Source organism: Natrix helvetica (genome assembly GCF_964273705.1).
Source record: "Natrix helvetica genome assembly, chromosome: 8".
In the NCBI taxonomy this organism is placed as follows: Eukaryota; Metazoa; Chordata; class Lepidosauria; order Squamata; family Natricidae; genus Natrix; species Natrix helvetica.
This window is the reverse complement of record NC_138559.1, coordinates 8,039,385-8,059,406: the sequence shown is the minus strand read 5'-3', so window position 1 is coordinate 8,059,406 and position 20,022 is coordinate 8,039,385. Positions and strand designations below refer to the sequence as shown.

At 43.4% G+C, this 20,022-nt stretch overlaps 1 protein-coding gene across 2 annotated transcripts in view; it reads right to left on the bottom strand.

Annotated features, from left to right (window-relative positions):
- The window catches only part of BIN3 (bridging integrator 3), a 177,000-nt gene that overhangs the window by 56,960 nt on the left and 100,018 nt on the right, over positions 1-20,022 (bottom strand). The gene's annotated exons all lie outside the window — the stretch shown is intronic.

Here is a 20,022-nt window from a genome sequence, read left to right as displayed (position 1 = left end):
CTTCACTCTCACGCGTAAAACTACCTAGTTGACATACTACGGTACACAAAATTGTCCGCTACAACATCCTACCTGTCAACGACTACTTCAGCTTCAACCACAATAATATATGGGCAAACGATTGATACAAACTCAAGGTAAATCGTTCCAAACTCGATTGCAGAAAATACGACTTCAGCAACAGAGTGGTCAACGCCTGGAATGCTCTACCAGACTCCATTGTTACATCCTCAAACCCCCACAGCTTCAACCTCAATCTGACTACCGTGGACCTCACCCCATTCCTAAGAGGTCCCTAAAGGGGGAGTGAAAAGTGCACCAATGTGCCTTCCGTCCCTGTCCTATTGTCCCCATTTACTTCTACTCATTTCCCTTGTTCATGTCTGTGTTTATACTTATACTGTCATCTTGCACATGTTTGGCAAACTAAATAAAATAAAGGAAATAAATAAAAATAGTTGGCTCCAGCTGACTTACAATCAGGGGTTTTAAACCATGTGTATTTCCAGCATGATCCAGAATAATCTATCTAGTGTGTTGCTTCTCAAGATAAATTAAAAAAAACCCACGGGAAACCCACAGCGTGGATATTTATCTGGCACGGGAAAAATTTCCTGCCACTGTGTAGCTTTGGCATCCTTGTTTTCACAGATTGGGTGGATGTTTCCCACAAGTAAGCATCTCAATTGCACCCATTTTGACAAGTCGGTTCAGGAAACGGGTGCTCCATCCTAGCCACAAATCAAATCAAGGGCAATTGAAGAATGCTTTGTGTTTGCTGTTGAACATCCTCCAACCCCATCAATTACCATCAAAGCTTTTCCTTTCAGCTAGCGGGCTCTGCAACTATTTCTTTTATAACACATGTTATGAAGCAAAAAAGCAAGATAATATACAAGCCACAACCAATGTCATTTTAAATAGGGTTAGGTGCCTTTAAAAAAAATAAAAAACCAGACAAGAAAAGTACTAAATATACAAGTATACATTCAAGAGCAAGATATAAAGGGGGGGGGGGGGGAATCACACTTAGGATAGATTAGTGAAGGTAAGGGAATAAGAAATGATACCAAATTATTGCGGAAATACCATCCCAAGGAAACATAAACTGAGATTTGAAAGAGACACCTATAACAACAGAAAAAGAAAGGGAGAGAGGAGGAGAGAACGAGAGGAAGAGAAGGAAGAAAGGAATAAGTAAAGATAGGAGGGTAGAAGGGGAGAACGAGAAGGAGACAGGATAGGAAGGGGAAGGAGAGTAGGAGTAGAAGAGAGGTAAGGGAAGAAGGAAGGGGCAGGAAAGGAGGAAGGAAGAAAGTAGAGAAGGGAGGGAGAAAAGAAAGGAAAAATAAGGTGATGGTATAACAGGCAGAAGGGATGATAAATAAAGCAACCCAAGTTGTATATTATAACCTATTAAATGGAATAACAAATGTATAAGAATGACAAATGTAAAGAAGAATAACATTTATGTGAATGTATACTTACAGTGGTATGTAAGAGAATAAAAAACAAAAGAACTTTAAAAAAACAACAATAATGTAAAAACAGATAGGGTGTGTGAAGGAAGCAGGCTTGTTGAACGAAAGCTTAGCAGGTCATAAATATTAATCTTGCCTCATTCAAGGATGGGGCCTATAACAGGTTCATTGTTTTTCAGGGAGGGACACTCATCTCTCACACAATGAGCTATTAAGCCCTTCAGCCCATTAGCTGCAACAAATAACCAGATTAATAATCCTTGCATAATTCTGGCTGGATCGCCACGGGATGCAGAGGTGGCAGAGAAGTACCAATAAGTTACGGCTGTCGAAACTGCCCCCCCCCCAAAAAAAAGGATCCCAGCCAAACTTTCTCAACTTCAAATCTTTCCAACGACGGTTTCCGTTAAGGCACTGAGTGTGTCCATTAGCCCGATCTCGGGAAATTCAATTAATTGGGTTTCATTCTGAAAGACAAGGCAACGAGACGGGACCCATTTTTGAGGTGTGAACAAAGAAGAGGAGGAGGAAGAGGAGCAAGGGCTTGAGAAGAAGATAAAATACTGTATTTTTCAAAGTATAAGGCGCACCAAGGTTTTGAAGAGGCAAATTAAAAAAGAACCGTTTTTGCACTCTGCAAACCTCCCAAAAATGGCCCGTTTTTTGCGAAAACGGGACCGTCTCCCCCCCAAAAGGGCATGAATACCCTTTAGGAGGCTTGTAGAGTGCTCCTGGGGAGGGGAGGTAGGGGGACAAAAACAAGCAAAAAATGCCCTGTTTTTCACGAAAACAGTTTTTTGTGAAAAATGGGCCATTTTTTGCTCATTTTGGGGGGCCCTAGGAGAACTCTAAAAGCCTCCTAAAGGCTATTCATGCCTTTTTTTGGGGGGGGGGGAAACGGGCCTGTTTTTGCAAAAAACGGGCTGTTTTGGGGAGGTTTGCAGAGTTGCAAAAACTTTTTTTTTAATTTGCCTCTTCAAAACCTTGATGACTTGCAACTTCCTCCAGGCTTCCCCACTGACTTTGCTGTCGGAGGCAGCTGGGAAGGTTGCAAACGATGTCCGTGTGACTGTGGGACGCTGCATTCATCATAAATGTGTGGCGGTTGGCAAGCACCTAAATTGACATCCTGTGGACCAGTCGCGGGAACCAATCATTAGTCCCCTTTTCAGCACCATCCTAACTTCCAACTTTTGCTAAACGAGTGGTCATTAAACGAGGACCAACTGTCAACATATGCTGGCTGAATACTCTAGAGCAGGGGTGTCAAACTTGATTTCATTGAGGGCCGCATCAGGGTTGTGTTTGACCTCGAGCGGGCTGGGCCATGTGGCCAGGGGGCGTGGCCAGCTTGACGTCACTCGTGTCGGGGGCGCCTGTGCCAGCGAAAACCGGCTCCTGAGCTCTGTTTTTGGCTAGGACAGCCTCCTGTATCCCTCTGCCAGCAAAAAAGGAGCACACGGCCCTCCTGAGCGCCGTTTTTGCTGGCAGAGGCACTCCGGGCCAGTTCTTTGCTGTTTCCAGGATGGCCCTGCAGACCATATCTAAGCACCCTGCAGGCCAGATCTGGCCCCCGGGCCTTGAGTTTGACACCCCTGCTCTAGAGGAAGCTGTCAGGGTGACGACAGAGGCCCTAATGAAAGCAGGACGAGATGTAACTGCCCACAATGTACACAAAGCAACCGGAATGCAGAGAATATATGTTCTCACGAAGATTGCCCTCTGAAAATGAAATTTCCCAGAAAATTTGCTCTTAGAATTCCACAGCTGGAGTTATAAATAATAATAAAAACCCCCCACTAATAAGGCTCTTACTGAGCCTCTATAAGGCGGAGATCTAAGTATATCAAACATTACGCTAACAGTTCCCCCCCCCTCCTTCCCACCTCTTTACTGGTACACCATGTTGTGCTCTTAGCGATTTCAAAAGCTGCTGTGCCATAAAAACTAATCTATAAAACCGACTCACCTGTAAATACTCTGTACGAAAGACATTAACAGCAGGAAAGGTAATGCAGTATTATTTAACACAAAGAGCTATTGACATTCGCTTCTATACTTAGATTTCCACACTAGCGAGAAGGACTTTGATTTCACAGACTAACTACACAATCCATGCTGGGCTACCGTTGTTATAGATTTATACCATGCTGCAGATTTAAGGCCTATGAAAGGCTGGAGTCCTGCTGCATACATGCATGTAGCTTGCCTCAGCTTTTCCTTTCATGTTAATTTATTTTTTCCCCCTTTCCTTTTTGTGTCATTAATGGAGAGACTGATGGAGGCAGTTAACTAGCATGCTAGCAAGAAGGGGTAACTATGCTCTTCTCACTTAATGCTGTAGTTTTCTACCTTTGAGAAATTATCTGTAAAGAATGTAATTTCATCTTAAGAGTCCTCACCTGTACTCTGAATCTCATTAAAAGGCTTCAAATGCTTGCTTGCTACTTTCACTAGCCATCGCTTAACAGAGATTAACATAGTTGGAAGGAACCTTGGAGGTCTTCTAATCCAACACCCCACCCCCTGTCCAAGCAGGAGACCCTACACCAGGGGTCTGCAATTTTAAACATTTAAAGAGGCATTTGACCCGTTTCCCACAGAAAAGAAAACCTCCGGGAGCCACGAAACCTGGGTGGGTGTGGCCAACTCGACATCACTCACTCCCACCCAGTCAATGACACACACACACACACACACACACACACCAGCCACACCTACCCAGGTTTTGTGGCTCCTGCTGTTTTCTGTAGGAAACAGATACACTATATTGCCAAAAGTATTCGCTCACCTGCCTTTCCGCGCATATGAACTTACTGTAAGTGACATCCCATTCCTAATCCATAGGGTCCAATATGACGTCGGTCCACCCTTTGCAGCTATAGCAGCTTCACCTCTTCTGGGAAGGCTGTCCACAAGGTTCAGGAGTGTGTTGATGAGAATTTTTGACCATTCTTCCAGAAGCGCATTTGTGAGGTCACACACTGATGTTGGACAAGTTTACGTGGCCTACCACTTCGTGGCTGAGTTGCTGTCGTTCCCAAACCCTTCCACGTTCTTATAATACAGCTGACAGTTGACTGTGGAATATTTAGGAGCGAGGAAATTTCACGACTGGATTTGTTGCACAGGTGGCATCCTATCACAGTTCCACGCTGGAATTCATTGAGCTCCTGAGAGCGACCCATTCTTTCACAAATGTTTGCACAAACAGTCTGCATGCCTAGGTACTTGGTTTTATACACCTGTGGCCATGGAAGTGATTGGAACACCTGATTCTGATTATTTGGATGGGTGAGCAAATACTTTTGGCAATATAGTGTATCTCTCTGTGTGTGTGTCTCTCTCTTTCTCTCTGTCTCTTTCTTTCACCCTCTCTCTGTCTGTCTCTCATCTCTCTCTCTATCTCTCTCTCATTTCAGGCCAGGCGGGAGTGACTGGAAGGGGAGGGCGAGAGGCAGGGCCAGTCGTGGTAGGCTCAGCCGATAGGGAGCCACAGCAGGGGGATGAAAAAGCCACATGCGGCTCCGGAGCCACTGGTTGCCGACACCTGCCCTACACCATTTCTGACAGATGGCAGTCCAGTCGCTTTCTGAAAGCTTCCAGGGATGAAGCTCCCACAACTTCCGAAGGCAACTTCTGTTCCACTGGTTGATTTTTCTCAGCGTCAGAAAATTCCTCCTTATTTCCAGGTTGAATCTTTCCTCGTTCAGTTTTCATCCATTATTCCTTGTCTGGCCTTTAGGTGCTTTGGAGAATAGCTTGACCCCCCCTTCCTCTTTGTTGCAGCCCCCCCAAATATTGGAAGGCTGCTATTATGTCTCCCCTGGTCCTTCTCTTCACTATACTAGCCATGCCCAGTTCCCGCATCGTTCCCGTTAATCGTATGTTTCAGTACTTAAAGACACTTTCTCCCTCTTGACAAGGGAATCTAGAGGAGACCAGAACACCATCCTTGAAGATATCTGCAATCTGAATGCCACAGATTGTCAGCATGCTTCTTTCACTGCAATCAAGTGGAGCCACACTTGCATTCAGTTTGGTTTTTCTCTGCACCGATTCCAAATCATGAAGAAAATCATGTGGCATCAGAGCAGAACTAAGACATGAACGCAACTCAACCAAGCGTCAGTTCTGAATCTGGAAGACGGCCCCTCAGTCCTGCCCAAAAGGAGGCAATGAGGAACTGACCTGCTTCCTGAAACTTCCTTCTTTCGTTCGTAAAACCTTGGTGGTCTTTATGCCTAGGCGGAATTCAAACCACATAAAATGGAACACGGGTTGGAGCTGTGGTTCCAATAAAATCAAACTACCATATTTTCGGAGTATAAGACGCACCTTTTTCCCTCAGAAAAGAGGGTGAAGATCTGGGTGCGTCTTATACACTGAACGCAGCGTTTTTGGTTTCCCGAAACCCTGCTCCCTTTGCAAAAATGGCTGTGCATAGCCTTTAGGAGGCTTCCAGAGTGCTCCTGGGGGCTGGGGAGGGCGGAAATGAGCAGAAAACAGGCCGTTTTTTGCTCGCTTTTGCCCCCCACCCCCAGGAGCACTCTATAAGCCTCCTAAAGGCTATGCATGCCCTTTTTTTGACAAAAAGCAGGCCTGTTTTCACAAAAAAGGGCCGTTTTGGGGAGTTCTGCAGAGTGTAAAAACCTTTTTTTTTAATTTGCCTCTTCAAAATCTTGGTGTGTCTTATACTCCAGTGCATCTTATACTCTGAAAAATACAGTATCCAGCAAGTAAAACTTTGGTGAGCAAACATGAGTGCAGCAAGACCACAATGGTGAAGACACCCCCAGTGTCAGAAATCTCAATTTGGGCTTCAGAGCATATGCCTATGATTTATTTTTTAAAAAGCTGTTCACACCTTTGCTAAAGGTCTAAATCAGGGGTTGGGAACCTTAAGCACTAAAAGAGCCACAAAGGCCTAGCCCAGGGGTGTCCAAACTTGGGAACTTTAAGACTTGTGGACTTCAACTCCCAGAATTCCCCAGCCAGCACAAGTTTGGACACCCCTGGCCTAACCGGAAGCCCCCCGTTCAATTCTGGAGCTAACTGGAAGTCCAGTTCCCCCACCATAGAGTCTCCTCCTAGCACGGCATCCTTTTTCCTCTTCCTGTCCTAACCAAAAGCCCTATCAATTGTGGAGCCAACTGGTGACAGAGAGCCGCAGCAGAGAGATGAAAGAGCCACATGCAGCTCCAGAGCCGTGGATTGCCGACCCCTGGTCTAAAGTATTGCCAGGTTTCCTCCAATGGTTTCTTCTGTTTGCAATGGGTAGGTCTGGCATGACATGGAGAACAGCTCAGCTTCCTCCAACCCATGTCGTCTATTTTTTTAAATCCATGCTTAAATAAAGCAGGTATATACCGTATTTTTCAGAATATAAGACGCACCATGATTTTGAAGAGGTAAATTTTTTAAAAAAGTTTTTGCATTCTACAGGTCTCCCAAACCCTCTGCATGCCTCGATTTTGGAAAAAAAAAAGAAGAAGAGGAGGGCATGCAGAGCTTTGGAAGGCTCTTAGAGTGCTCCTAGGGGCTGGGGGAGCAAAAACAAACAAAAAATGGTCCTTTTTTCCACCAAAACAAGCTGTTTTTTTGCCAAAAAAAGGGGGCATGCAGAGACTTTGGGAGGCTTGTAGAATGCTCCTGGGGACTGGAGGGCAAAAACAACCCATTTTTTGCTCTTTTTTGCCCTCCCCAGCCCCCAGCAGCACTCTGGAAGCCTCCTAAACGCTATGCAAGTCAATTTTTGCAAAGGGGGCGGGGTTTCAGTAGCCAAAAATGCTGTATTCGGTGTATAAGATGCACCCAGATTTTCACCCTCTTTTTTGAGCGAGAAAGGTACCTCTTATACTCTGAAAAATACGGTATGCCCATTTCTCACTCCTGTAAAATGAAGAGTTCCTTCATACTTAATTATCTTAATGATCTTGCGAAATGAAGTAGAAGAAAATTACAGCCATTTTTATTAGACTTCAGCCCTTAAAAGCATTGAGAAAAGATTTTCACAGATGTGAAAATTTCCCATGAAGCACCACCAAAGTATAAGTAGAATCTTTATTGTCGTTGTACTTAAATACCACGAAATTGGTTTTTACGACTATATTACAGGTAGTCCTTGACAACAGTTGAGCCTAAATTTTTCCTTGCTAAGCAAGACAGTGGTTAAATGAGTTTTGCTCCCTTACAACCTTTCGTTGTAAGTGAATCATTGTCGTTGTTAAGTGAGTAGCACGGTTGTTAAATGAATCTGTCTTCCCCACTGCCTTTGCTTGTCAGAAAGTTGCAAAAGGTGATCAGATGACCCTGGAATCCTGCGGCCGTCTTAAATACTGAAGGCCAGAGAAGGAATAATGGATGGAAACTGACCAAGGAGAGATTCAACCGGGAAATAAGGAGGAATTTTCTGACAGTGAGAGCAATCAACCCATGGAACAGATGTTGCCTTCGGAAGTTGTGGGAGCGTCATCCCTGGAGGCTTTCAAGAAGAGACTGGACTGCCATCTCTCAGGAATGGTATAGGGAGGGTCTCCTACTTGGGCAGGGGGTTGGACTAGATGACCTATAAGGTCCCTTCCAACTCTGGTAATCTGTTAAGTCTGTTAAATTCAAATCACTTAACATGTCTCTCAATTTTGATCTGTTAAATGCTTCCTATTACCCAGTCCAATGTTTCACTCACTAGGTCAGGGGTGTCCAAACTTGGCAACTTTAAGACTTGTGGACTTCAACTCCCAGAATTCTGGGAGTTGAAGTCCACAAGTCTTAAAGTTGCCAAGTTTGGACACCGCTGCACTAGGTTATGGCCACACACTCCCTGCAAGGCACATCACAAAGGGTGCTTTGGCCCACATTTGCTTATAGAGGGAGTACATTCCATAAGCTGGTTGCATAATTTTGCTTAGGCAAGCAAGCTTTGGGCGGGACAATTTCCTGCCCAAGATTTACTGGCTGTTTTGCTCTGTATCCGAAGACATGGGATCAGACTTGTACATGACTGGGAAAAAATTAGATGCTTAATGAAGGCTTTGCACATTCTACTTACGTACTTCATGCAATGGGGGCAGGTTAGTGAATAATCAGACCCAAATGTGAAAAGTTCAGCTAGCTACTTTATTGTTCTGTGTCTATTTCACAGGAATCTATTAGAGTAGAGTAGAGTAGAGTAGAGTAGAGTAGAGTAGAGTAGAGTAGAGTAGAGTAGAGTAGAGTAGAGTAGAATAACAAATAGAATAGAATCAGGAATAGAACAGAACAGAATAGAATAATGAAATGAAATGAATAGAATAGAATAGAATAGAACAGAATAACAGAGTTGGAAGGGCCCTTGGTGGTCTTCTAGTCCAACCCCTGCTTAGACAGGAAATCCTACCATTTTAGACAAATGGTTATCCAATCTCTTCTTAAAAATTTCCAGTGTTGGAGCATTCACAACTTCTGGAGCCAACTTCTGTTCCACTGATTAATTGTTCTGTCAGGAAATTTCTGTTGCTTTTCTCCTTGATTAGTTTCCACCCATTGCTTCTTGTCCTGCATTCAGGTGCGTTGGAGAATAGTTTGACTCCCTCTTCTTTGGGGCAGCCCCTGAGATATTGGAACTGCTATCATGTCACCCCTAGTTCTTCTTTTCATCAGACTAGCCATGCCCAGTTCCTGCAACCGTTCTTCAGATGTTTTAGCCTCCAGTCCATTAATCATCTTTGTTGATCTTCTCTGCCCTCTTTTTAGAGCCTCTGCATCTTTTCTACATCGTGGCGACCAAAACTGGATGCAGTATTCTGAGTGTGGCCTTACCAAGGCCTTATAAAGTGGTATTAACACTTCGCGTGATCTTGAGTCTATCCCTCTGTTTATGCAGCCTAGAACTGTGTTGGTTTTTTTGGCAGCTGAAACACACAGAGTCTCCCCCAGACTGGTAGCTTTTGCCTAGCAAAGACTAGATAAGGCTCAAAGGCATGGGTGGGGGAAGCCAGACCTTGTCCTCTTACGTTTACATTATGAGCTTAGCTTTCAACCCTCAACGAAACGAAGCTGAAGTAGTTTTTACTCAATAATTCATTGCAACAGACGAGGCATCAAGGCATCTTACGGTATAATCAACAATTTAATATAATAAAAATTCCAAGATCAGTAACAGTTCCCATTTGATTTGCTGCGGTAAATGAAATTTAAATTGCAACCTTCTAAAGAGAGAAACCTTTTCCCTCATTATATTATTCCATAAAAAGAAAAAAGAAAAAAGAAAGACGCTAATACCGCTCTTGAAATAATTATCCAAGGGGAAACTGCGCATGTTTAAGGCTAGCAAAATCTTCCAGAAATGTCCTCATGCACCTTACAAATTAACACATGCTATAAGACGCAGACTTTTTGCTAACTAAAACCCATTTCGCAAAATGCATAATAAATCAATTTGTCAGAAATCAGAAATTATAAAAATGTACATAAAAGCCTTCCACTTCAGAGTTATATCTGTTCCTAAAAACTAATTAGCGTATTTGTGTCTCTTCTTTATAGCCTGCTACGAGTCTTGATTTATCAAAGTGATGTTTTTCCAGTCACTAATGGAAGGACAGAGCACAACAGACTGCTTTAAAAATAGCAACAGGATGGAGATTGAAGTAGTAAGTTATTTTTCAGAACCGACAACTGCATCTGTTAAAGTCTTCAAATAATGGATCAAAATATGGAGAGACTAGGCAAACTCTACTAGTTGTCAGTATTTAACACCTTTCAACCATCGGGAATGCTTCTTCTAATGTGAATGATCAGCTCATGCCCACAACTTAAGACGACCAGAATAGATTTCATAAAAGTAAAGAAGTTCAAAGATTAAATCTCCCTGCATTTGGAATGGTTTTGATAGATTGCACTCAGAATCTAACAGAATTACAGAGTTGGAAGGGACCTTGGAGGTCTTCTAGTCCAATCCCCTGCTCATGATCAAAGGAGGTACTAATACCACTCTATAAAGCCTTAGTAAGACCACACCTAGAGTCCTGCATCCAGTTTTGGTCACCACACTATAAAAAAGACGTTGAGGCTCTAGAAAGAATGCAGAGAAGAGCAACCAAGATGATGAGGGGACTGGAGGTTCAAGCATACGATGAACAGTTGCAGGAACTGACTATGGCTGAGTGAAGAGAAGGACCAGGGGAGACATGACAGCAGTCTTCTAATATTTGAAGGGCTGCCACAGAGAGGAAGGGGTCAAGTTATTCTCCAAATGTTCTTTCTGCACCAACTCAGGAAGCTCAAACTGCTCAAAGAGCTGCTGATTCAGTTCTACAGAGGAATTATTGAGACTGTCATCTGCACCCCTGCAACTGCCTGGTTTGGCTCTGCAACCCAACAAGACAGACACGGACTTCAGGGGATGATTAGAACTGCAGAAAAAACAATGGCTGCCAACCTGCCTTACATTGAGGAGCTATATGCTGCACAAGTCAAAAAGAGGGCTGTGAAAATATCTACAGACCCCTCACATCCTGGACATCAATGGTTTCAACTCCTACCCTCAAAACGACGCTATCGGGCACTGCACACCAAGACATCTAGACACAGGAACAATTTTTTCCCAAACGCCATCACTCTGCTAAACAATTAATTCCCTCACCAGTGTCAAACTATTCACTAAGGCTGCATTACTATTGCTATTAAGTCTTCTCATCGTTCCTATCACCCATCTCCTCCCACGTATGACTGTAGGACTGTAACTTTGTTGCTTGTACCCTTACGATTTAGATTGATATTGTTTCCTGATTGCTTATTTGTACCTATGACTATCAGTAAGTGTTGTACCTTACGATTTGTGACTAAATGTATTTTTCTTTTTATGTCCACTGAGAGCATATGCACCAAAGACAAATTCCTTGTATGTCCAATCACACTTGGCCAATAAAGAATTCTATTCTATTCTATTCTATTCTATTCTATTCTATTCTATTCTATTATTCTATTCTATTCTATTCTATTCTATTCTATTCTATTCTAATTCTAATTCTACTCTACTCTATTCAAGGCACCCAAAGGCCAGACAAGGAATAATGGATGGAAACTGAACAAGGAGAGATTCAACCTAGAAATAAGGAGGATTTTTCTGGCAGTGAGAACCATCAACCCATGGGACAGAAGTTGCCTTCAGAAGTTGTGGGAGCTTCATCAATGGAAGTTCTCAAGAAGAGACTGGGCTGCCATCTGTCCAAAATGGTCTAAGGTCTGTTTGGGCGGGGATCAGAGTAGATGACCTACAAGGTCCCTTCCAACTGTGTTAATCTGGCAGAGGCACCGCCGGCCAGTCCACTGTTTCCAGGTCAGCCTCGCGGGCCAGATCTAAGCACGCCGCGGGCTGGATCCAGCCCTTAGGCCTTGGATTTGACAGCCCTGTACTAGAACAAATATCTTGATTATTAGGCTTACAGAGGCAAACCCAGGGAGTGCAGATGCTAACTATCTTTCCAGCCTAAATGCTTGAGCCTTCAAAAGAAATGGAATTGTGACAACTGAGTATACCTGATCTATGGTTTATCCAACCCCTATTTTCTGATATATTTCTGTAAGCTACCAGAGACTTCTGGCCAGAGGACACAATTAAGAAGAATCTTGGAAGTATACTTAGCTTACAGTTACAATAACTGATACTTCGTGGCACAGTTAAGTACTGAATTTAAAAAAAAAACTCCATTGTATAATAACTGTGGCAGTTAACTTTTCATTCATTCATCATCACTGCATGATAATTAGCTAATGAATAATAATAATTATCATTATTTCTATTTTTAATTCACTCTTTCTGCCTTTGGTTTCCATTCACTTTAAAGCTGGCATTATCAATTCAAATTACCTGCCTTCCATTGATCAACTGTACATTTAGCTGAGACTCGGTTAGTTGAAGTCTGCGGGGTGCAGAGATTTTAGGAACAGACTACTAACAAGGCCTATCAAAAGGTATTCATTGCGATGCTAATAAAAATGTGCACGAGAGGATATGCACAATCCAACTGCACCTAAAAGCTAAAGGTTCCCCTCGCACATATGTGCTAGTTGTTCCCAACTCTAGGGGGCGGTGCCCATCTCTGTTTCAAAGCCAAAGAACCAGCTCTGTCTGAAGACATCTCCGTGGTCATTTGGCCAGCATGACTCAACGCAGAAGGCGCACAGAGCGTTGTTACCTTCCCACCAAAGGTGGTCCCTATTTTTCTACTTGCATTTTTTACATGCTTTCAAACTGCTAGGTTGGCAGAAGCTGGGACAAGTAACGGGAGCTCATTACATTACGTGGTGCTAGGGGTTCGAACCGCCGAACTGCCAGCCTTTCTGATCAACAAGCTCAGCGTCTTAGCCACTGAGCCACCACGTCCCTCTAACTGCACCTATTGGGGGTATTTCAGTTTCTAGAGCAGGGGGATCAAACTTGATTTCCTTGAGGGTCGCATCAGAGTTGTGTTTGACCTCAAGGGTGGGGACTGGGGGGGCGTGGTTGGGTGTGGCCAGCTTGATGTCACTTGTGTCAGGAGCATCTCTGGTGGCCTGTCTGCCAGCGAAAACGGGTTCCCGAGGTCCATTTTCAGGTGCAACGGCCTCCTGCAATCCTCTGCCAGCGAAAACGGACCTTGGGAGGGCCGCACACACTTCTCCCCAGCTCAGTTTTCGCTGGTAGAGGCACTATAGGCTGGTCCTTCTCTGTTTCCAGGGCAGCCTCGTGGGCCAGAACTAAGCACCCGCTCCGGGCCAGATTTGGCCCCAGGGCCTTGAGTTTGACACCCCTGTTCTAGAAGACCTAGAAGGAACAAGTTCTCCAAGAGAGGAAATATCAGAGAACTCTCAGAAACAATGAAATAAAGAAGAATGTTGGATGTAAGGCAATGAAGGATGACTAATCTAAATAGAGTAGAGCAGAGTAGAGTAGAGTAGGAGATAGAATAGAATAGAATAGAATAGAATAGATGGAATAGAATAGAATAGGGTAGAATAGAAATAGAATAGAATAGGAGATGGTATAGAATAGAATAGAATAGAATAGAATAGAATAGAATAGGAAATGGAATAGGAGATGGAATATTAATACCACTTTATAATGAAGTATTAATATCACTTTATAATGCCTTGGTAAGGCCACACTTGGAATACTGCATTCAGTTCTGGTCGCCACGATGTAGAAAAGATGTGGAGACTCTAGAAAGAGTGCAGAGAAGAGCAACAAAGATGATTAGGGGACTGGAGGTTAAAACATAGGAAGAACGGTTGCAGGAACTGGGTATCTCTAGTTTAATAGAAAGAAGGACTAGGGGAGACATGATAGCAGTGTTCCAATATCTCAGGGGTTGCCACAAAGAAGAGGGAGTCAAACTATTTTCCAAGGCACCTGAATGCAGAACAAGAAGCAATGGGTGGAAACTAATCAAGGAGAGAAGCAACTTAGAACTGAGGAGAAACTTCCTGACAGTTATAGAAATAGAATAGAATAGGAGATAGAATAGAATAGGAGATGGTATAGAATAGAATACAAATAGAATAGAATACAAAAGAATAGGAGATGGAATAAAATAAGAATAGAAATAAAATAGAATAGGAATAGAATAAGAGATGGAGTAGAATAGGAGATAGAATAGAATAGAAATAGAAACAGAATAGAATAGGAGATAGAATAGGGGATAGAATAGAATGGGAGATAGAATAGAATAGAATAGGAATAGAAATAGAACAGAATAGAATAGGGGATAGAATAGAATGGGAGATAGAATAGAATAGAATAGGAATAGAAATAGAACAGAATAGAATAGGGGATAGAATAGAATGGGAGATAGAATAGAATAGAATAGGAATAGAAATAGAACAGAATAGGAGATGGAATAGAATAGGAGATGGTATAGAATAGAATAGAATAGAATAGAATAGAATAGTTTTTGTTCAAGTGTCATTGGTATGCATATGGCAGTGATGGATAACCTTTTTGTTATTGGGTGCCAAAAATGCGAGCGCACGTGATAGCACATGTGCGTGCCGGCAACTAAAAAGCAAAGTGCGCCCCCCCACATCTACATGCGCCCATAACCCCTCTCCCCCACGTGTACCGCACTGCTCGCCTCCAAGCTGAGCTTGGTATTTCCTCCAGGGGGCCAGGGGAGGCCATTTCCACCCTCCCCAGGCTCTGGAGGCTTTCCTGAAGCCTGGAGAAGGTGAAAACAGCCTCCCCCAGCCCTCCGAAAGGCCAAAAATAAGCTGGGTGGTGCGCGCATGCTCGCTGGAGCTGACAGCTCGTGTGCCAGCAGATATGGCTCCACGTGTCATAGGTTCGCCATCACGGGCATATGGCATTCGGCTCTATTTCTTTTTCTGACCAGTCAAATGAAGCTGTGAAAGTTCTGAACCATTTCTTAGAACTAAGAAGAAATTTCCTGACAGTTAGAACAATTAATCAGTGGAACAGCTTGCCACCAGAGGTTGTGAATGCTCCAACACTGGAAGTTTTTAAGAAGATGTTGGATAGCCATTTGTCTGAAGTGGTGTAGGGTTTCCTGCCTAAGCAGGGGGTTGGACTTGAAGACCTCCAAGGTCCCTTCCAACTCTGTTATTCTATTCTATTCTTTTCTATTCTATTCTATTCTATTCTATTCTATTCTATTCTATTCTACTCTACTCTATTCCTACCTCTACCCCTACTCCTATTCTTTCCCTATTTGCCCAGACCAAGAAAAGAAGAAAACAAAAATGAAATTACAAAATATCCAGAATAAAAGTCTACTCAGTGCTGCACAGTTCGTGCTATTAAAATAATCAGAGGAGATGATTCTTCTCTACATTCTATTTATGGAAGTGCATTAAAGCTGGCTTCAATAGAGGCCTTCTCTGTAGTGGCACACCTATTTCAGAACACCTTCTTGTGAGAGTCATGCTGACATCACATTCATTTTGGAGCCAAATTAACCTTTCCCCATTATTTTAATGATCCTACTTTCATCAAGTGGAATTATTCAATCGCTTTAAATTGGAAGGTACTGCTTACTGCTTTATTATTATAATTGTTACTAATATTGCCATATGGTATATTTTGGGTAAAAGTACAGTCAAATATACAGATAATTCTGTCTGTGACAATTAGCAACAATAAATAGAACATCAGTGAGCATCCATTTGTTTAGAACATCCAGCAGTACAATGTACTTAAAACCAGCCAGAAGGCAAGAATTTAAAGACAGACTTAAAATGTTTCCATCTGTTATGTTTAGGCTTTACTCTTTCAACATCTTTATAAGTTAGATGAGGGGATAGAAGGGGGACTCATCAAGTGTGCAGTCAACACTAAGCTGGGGGGAATAGCCAACACTTTAAAATAGGGGTCACCAACTTTTCAGACCTCAGGGTCCACTAAATTTATAATTTTAAATCCCACGGACCACTAATATGATCTGCCTAATGACCGGCTGGGTGGGCGTGGCTGGGTGGTCATGTGACTGGGCAGGCGGGCCCAACTCAATGTCACTCACGTCGAGGGGCGCCTCGCCAGCCTGTACTTGTCCCTCCCCTTCCAGTCACTCTTCGCTTGCTCGCCCGGGCTCCTTAGGGCCCCAACAGGAAGCAGTTGCTGGAGCTAAGCAGGCACCAGGAGAAAGAGTTGCCAAAACAGCTAAGTTCAAATTGGATCTGACCGAGGAGGAGGCTCAGCAGAAGCACCTCACTGAGGACTACAAGCATAGGCATTTAAATTCCACAGGAGGACCACAAGGGATGAGGTGCTTGGGACCCAAAGGGAGAGACCATTGAAATATAAAGATGAAGAAATTACCATCCTTAAGCAGATTCCAAAAAAGATAAGAGAGAGAGGAGGAAGTATTCCTCCTTATCAAATAAATTATACAATAAAGGAATTTGGTTTAGATGGTTATTGCCAGAGGGAATGTTGATCTTCTGGGAGGGAAACAGGATTAAAATTAATACAGTGCAGGAGGCGGAAGCCTTCATTAAAAAGCATTTTTCCCTCCTAGAGGACGAACACAGCGAAGGTAGTGGACAGGACAGCAAGCAAGACAAGAGGGAGGGGGGGCTGAGGCTCCCTCTGGGGACAGGGAGGAAGGAGCAATATTGAAAAGGCTCAGATCACAAAAATAAAAGTATTTGAAATAACAGTAATTGGTGATATTCTAGAAAGTGACAAAGGAAAATGAATGAACACATGGTTGACAATATAGAATAAGACTTTGTTTTCTGCTTATCTTTTATATTTTGTTTTTAAGATTGTAAAAATTGTGAGTTTTGGATGGATTTCTATCACTAGTGTGGGAGCTGCCAAAATTTTTTGTATATCCCCTTACCTTTCCCCATAAATGTATAAAAACCAATAAAAATTTTTGCGAAAAAAAGCATAGGCTTTCCAAGCAGAGGGAAGACCTATGGGAGTGCAAGGCCAGGTACGAGCGCCTAGAGGCTCAGCGGGTTGAGATGATCAGCCAGTTCCAGGCCATGATGCAGTCCCACTGGAATAAGGCCCTCTGGCTCTTCGCCACCAGTGATGCTTCCCTCCAGCCTTCGCCCAAAACCCTGCACCAGGAGGCTGAAGCAGACCCCAAGTTGGAATTTCTGCCCCCCTCCATCCCACACAAGTGTTCATTGCATATATCCGGCCCAGGGGCCGAAGTTTGATGTCCCCTGATTTATAGAATATAAATTGCAATATAAAAAATGCAAATAATTTTTCTGCAGACGACCAAAATTTTCTCGCGGACCACCAGTGGTCCATGGATCACAAGTTGGTGAGCGCTGCTTTAGAAGATAAGTTCAAGATCCAGAAGGATCTTGACAGACTTGAACACTGGGCAACAAAAAGTAATTTGGTGATGAGAAATGTAAGGTTTTACACTTAGGCAAGAAAAACCAAATGCACAGATGTAGAATAGGTGGTACCTGGCTTCACAGCAGTAAAGTGTTTTCCTATATTTCCCTGAGTATTTATTTATTTACAAGGGCATGGATGTTACTCGAGCATAGATCCACATCTGTAATGTGGAGGGAGAATAGAGACTCAGGTACAGATTAATAGAGTTGGAAGGGACCTTGTAGGTCATCTAGTCCAACCCCCCCGCCCAAGCAGGAGACCCTACACCATTTCTGAGAGATGGCAGTCCAGTCTCTTCTTGAAAGCTTCCAGTGGTGAGGCTCCCACAGCTTCTGAAGGCAACTTCTATTCCATGGGTTGATTGCTCTCACTGTCAGAAAATTCCTCCTTATTTCTAGATTGTATCTCTCCTGGATCAGTTTCCATCCATTTCCATCAGTTTCCTTGTCTGGCTTTCGGGTGCCTTGGAAAATAGCTTGGCCCACTCCTCTCTGTGGCCACCCCTCAAATATTGGAAGACTGCTATCCTGTCTCCCCTGGTCCTTCTCTTCACTAGACTAGCCAGGCCCAGTTCCTGCAAACGTTCATCATATGTTTTAGTCTCCAGTCCCCTCATCATCCTGGTTGCTCTTCTCTGCACTCTTTCTAGAGTCTCAACATCTTTTTATAGTGTATAATAGTATAGTCCAAAGCATAATATCTAAGCTGATAGTAAGTAAAAAGACTGGGAACTCCTTTTCTATAAGGATGTCTTCAAACTGCTTAAAATAGACATTCCCTCATCTTTAAATAAAGGGATAAGAACAGGGAAAGCACAAGTGAAGTGGGCACTCTGAATTGACTAACCACTTCTTGACACTTTCAAAACACAAGGGAGCTGAGTCAAAATGTTAAGTACCCTTCATTATCTTAGCAGGCTCCAAGTGGCCCCCCCATTTTGCTCGGAGCCTTCCTTGACAATGCTTTCTCCTTCCCCCAAAATGCACTCCTTCGCTGAAGGATTCTTTACTGCTCTCCGCAAGCTCTCCGCGGAGACTGTGCCACAGAGCGGTACATGGTGTACATAAAACGCCGCTTTGTGTCTCTTCATGCAGTGGTGAAAAGTGAGAGCAATCATGCCAGATGCCTTTCCCAATATGATAATGTACAATCCGAAGCCCCCTCCACTGACGTTCACAGAGGCATTCACAACTGAGTCAAAACTGCATGGAATCTGGCCTTGCGTTGAGATACAGATTTGTGTGTGTGTGTGTGTGTGTGTGTGTGTGTGTGTGTGTATACTCTATGTATGTAAGTATGTGTATATCTATCTATCTATCCATCCATCCATCCATCCATCCATCCATCCATCCATAAAAATAGATGTCTTTTATTTGTAGAATAGAATTCCCAGTTGCAATGGATGGCTGTGAAGGTTGAGCACCAAAGAATGGAGGCCTTTGAACTATGGGGCTGGAGAAGACTCCTGCGAGTCCCTTGGACTGCAAGGCCATCCAACCAGTCAGTCCTAGAGGAGATCAACCCTGACTGCTCTTTAGAAGGGCAGATCCTGAAGAGGAAACTCAAAGACTTTGGCCACCTGATGAGAAGGAAGAAGGACTCCCTGGAGAAGAGCCCAATGCTGGGAACGATTTAGGACAAAAGAAGAAGGGGACGGCAGAGAACAAGGTGGCTGGATGGAGTCACTGAAGCAGTTGGTATGAGCTTAAATGGACTCCAGGGTATGGTAGAGGAGAGGAAGGCCTGGAGGAACGTTGTCCATGGAGTCGCAATGAGTCAGACACAACTTTGCAACTAACAACACAATTTGTAGAACTGTTGTCTTCATTCTGATGATTTTAAGGGTTTCTTTTTTATCGTGGTTTGAAAAAGTATGTGTAATCCCCGACTTACAACCATTTATTTAGTGAGCTTTGTGACACTGCTGAAAAACATTAACAGTCCTCATACGTACAACTGTTGCTGTGTCCCTGTGGTTATATGGTCAAAATTCGGGCGCTTAGCAACCATGATTTAAGATGGTTGCGGCATCTTGGTGTCACATAATTGTCATTTGCAACCTTCCTAGACAGCATCTGACAGGCAAAGTCAATGGAAAGTCAGATTCAGTTAACAACGGTGTGATTCACTGAACGACTGTGGGGAAAAAAGTGGTAAAATCAGAGACAAGTTACTTAACAACTGCCTTGCTTAACGTCGTAAGTTCCAGTCTTGACCGTGGTCATTAAGTCAAGGACTGTACGTAATTCATGGGATGAGACATTTTTGGAACAGTAAAGTTTACCAATTTAATGCGGGCTCAGAAAACCGCTGGCTTTTAACAATCCAAACACACAGGATTGTTTCATTGTTCCAACCGCCCCCCCCAAAAGTAAGTAATTATCTTATGTGGTTTCCAAAAAATGGACGTGTTCCCCCCCCCCCCCCCCCACTAATCCTCAGGCTACTAACAAAAAGAGCAATAAATCATATAACAGGGCACAGAGCAATTTGGAGCAGCGTTACATGTGGTGAGGAACCCAAAAGAAAATCAAAGGAGAGATGTCGCTCAAAGGACATTAACATGTGAATTGTGTGGGGGGTGGAGGTGGAGAGAGGATTTGGAAGGGGGGGAGGAGGAGGAGGAAGAAGGAGAAAAAGAGGAGGAGGTGGAGAAGAAGAGATGGAGGAGGGAGAAGGAGAAGAAGAAGAGGAGAAAAGGAG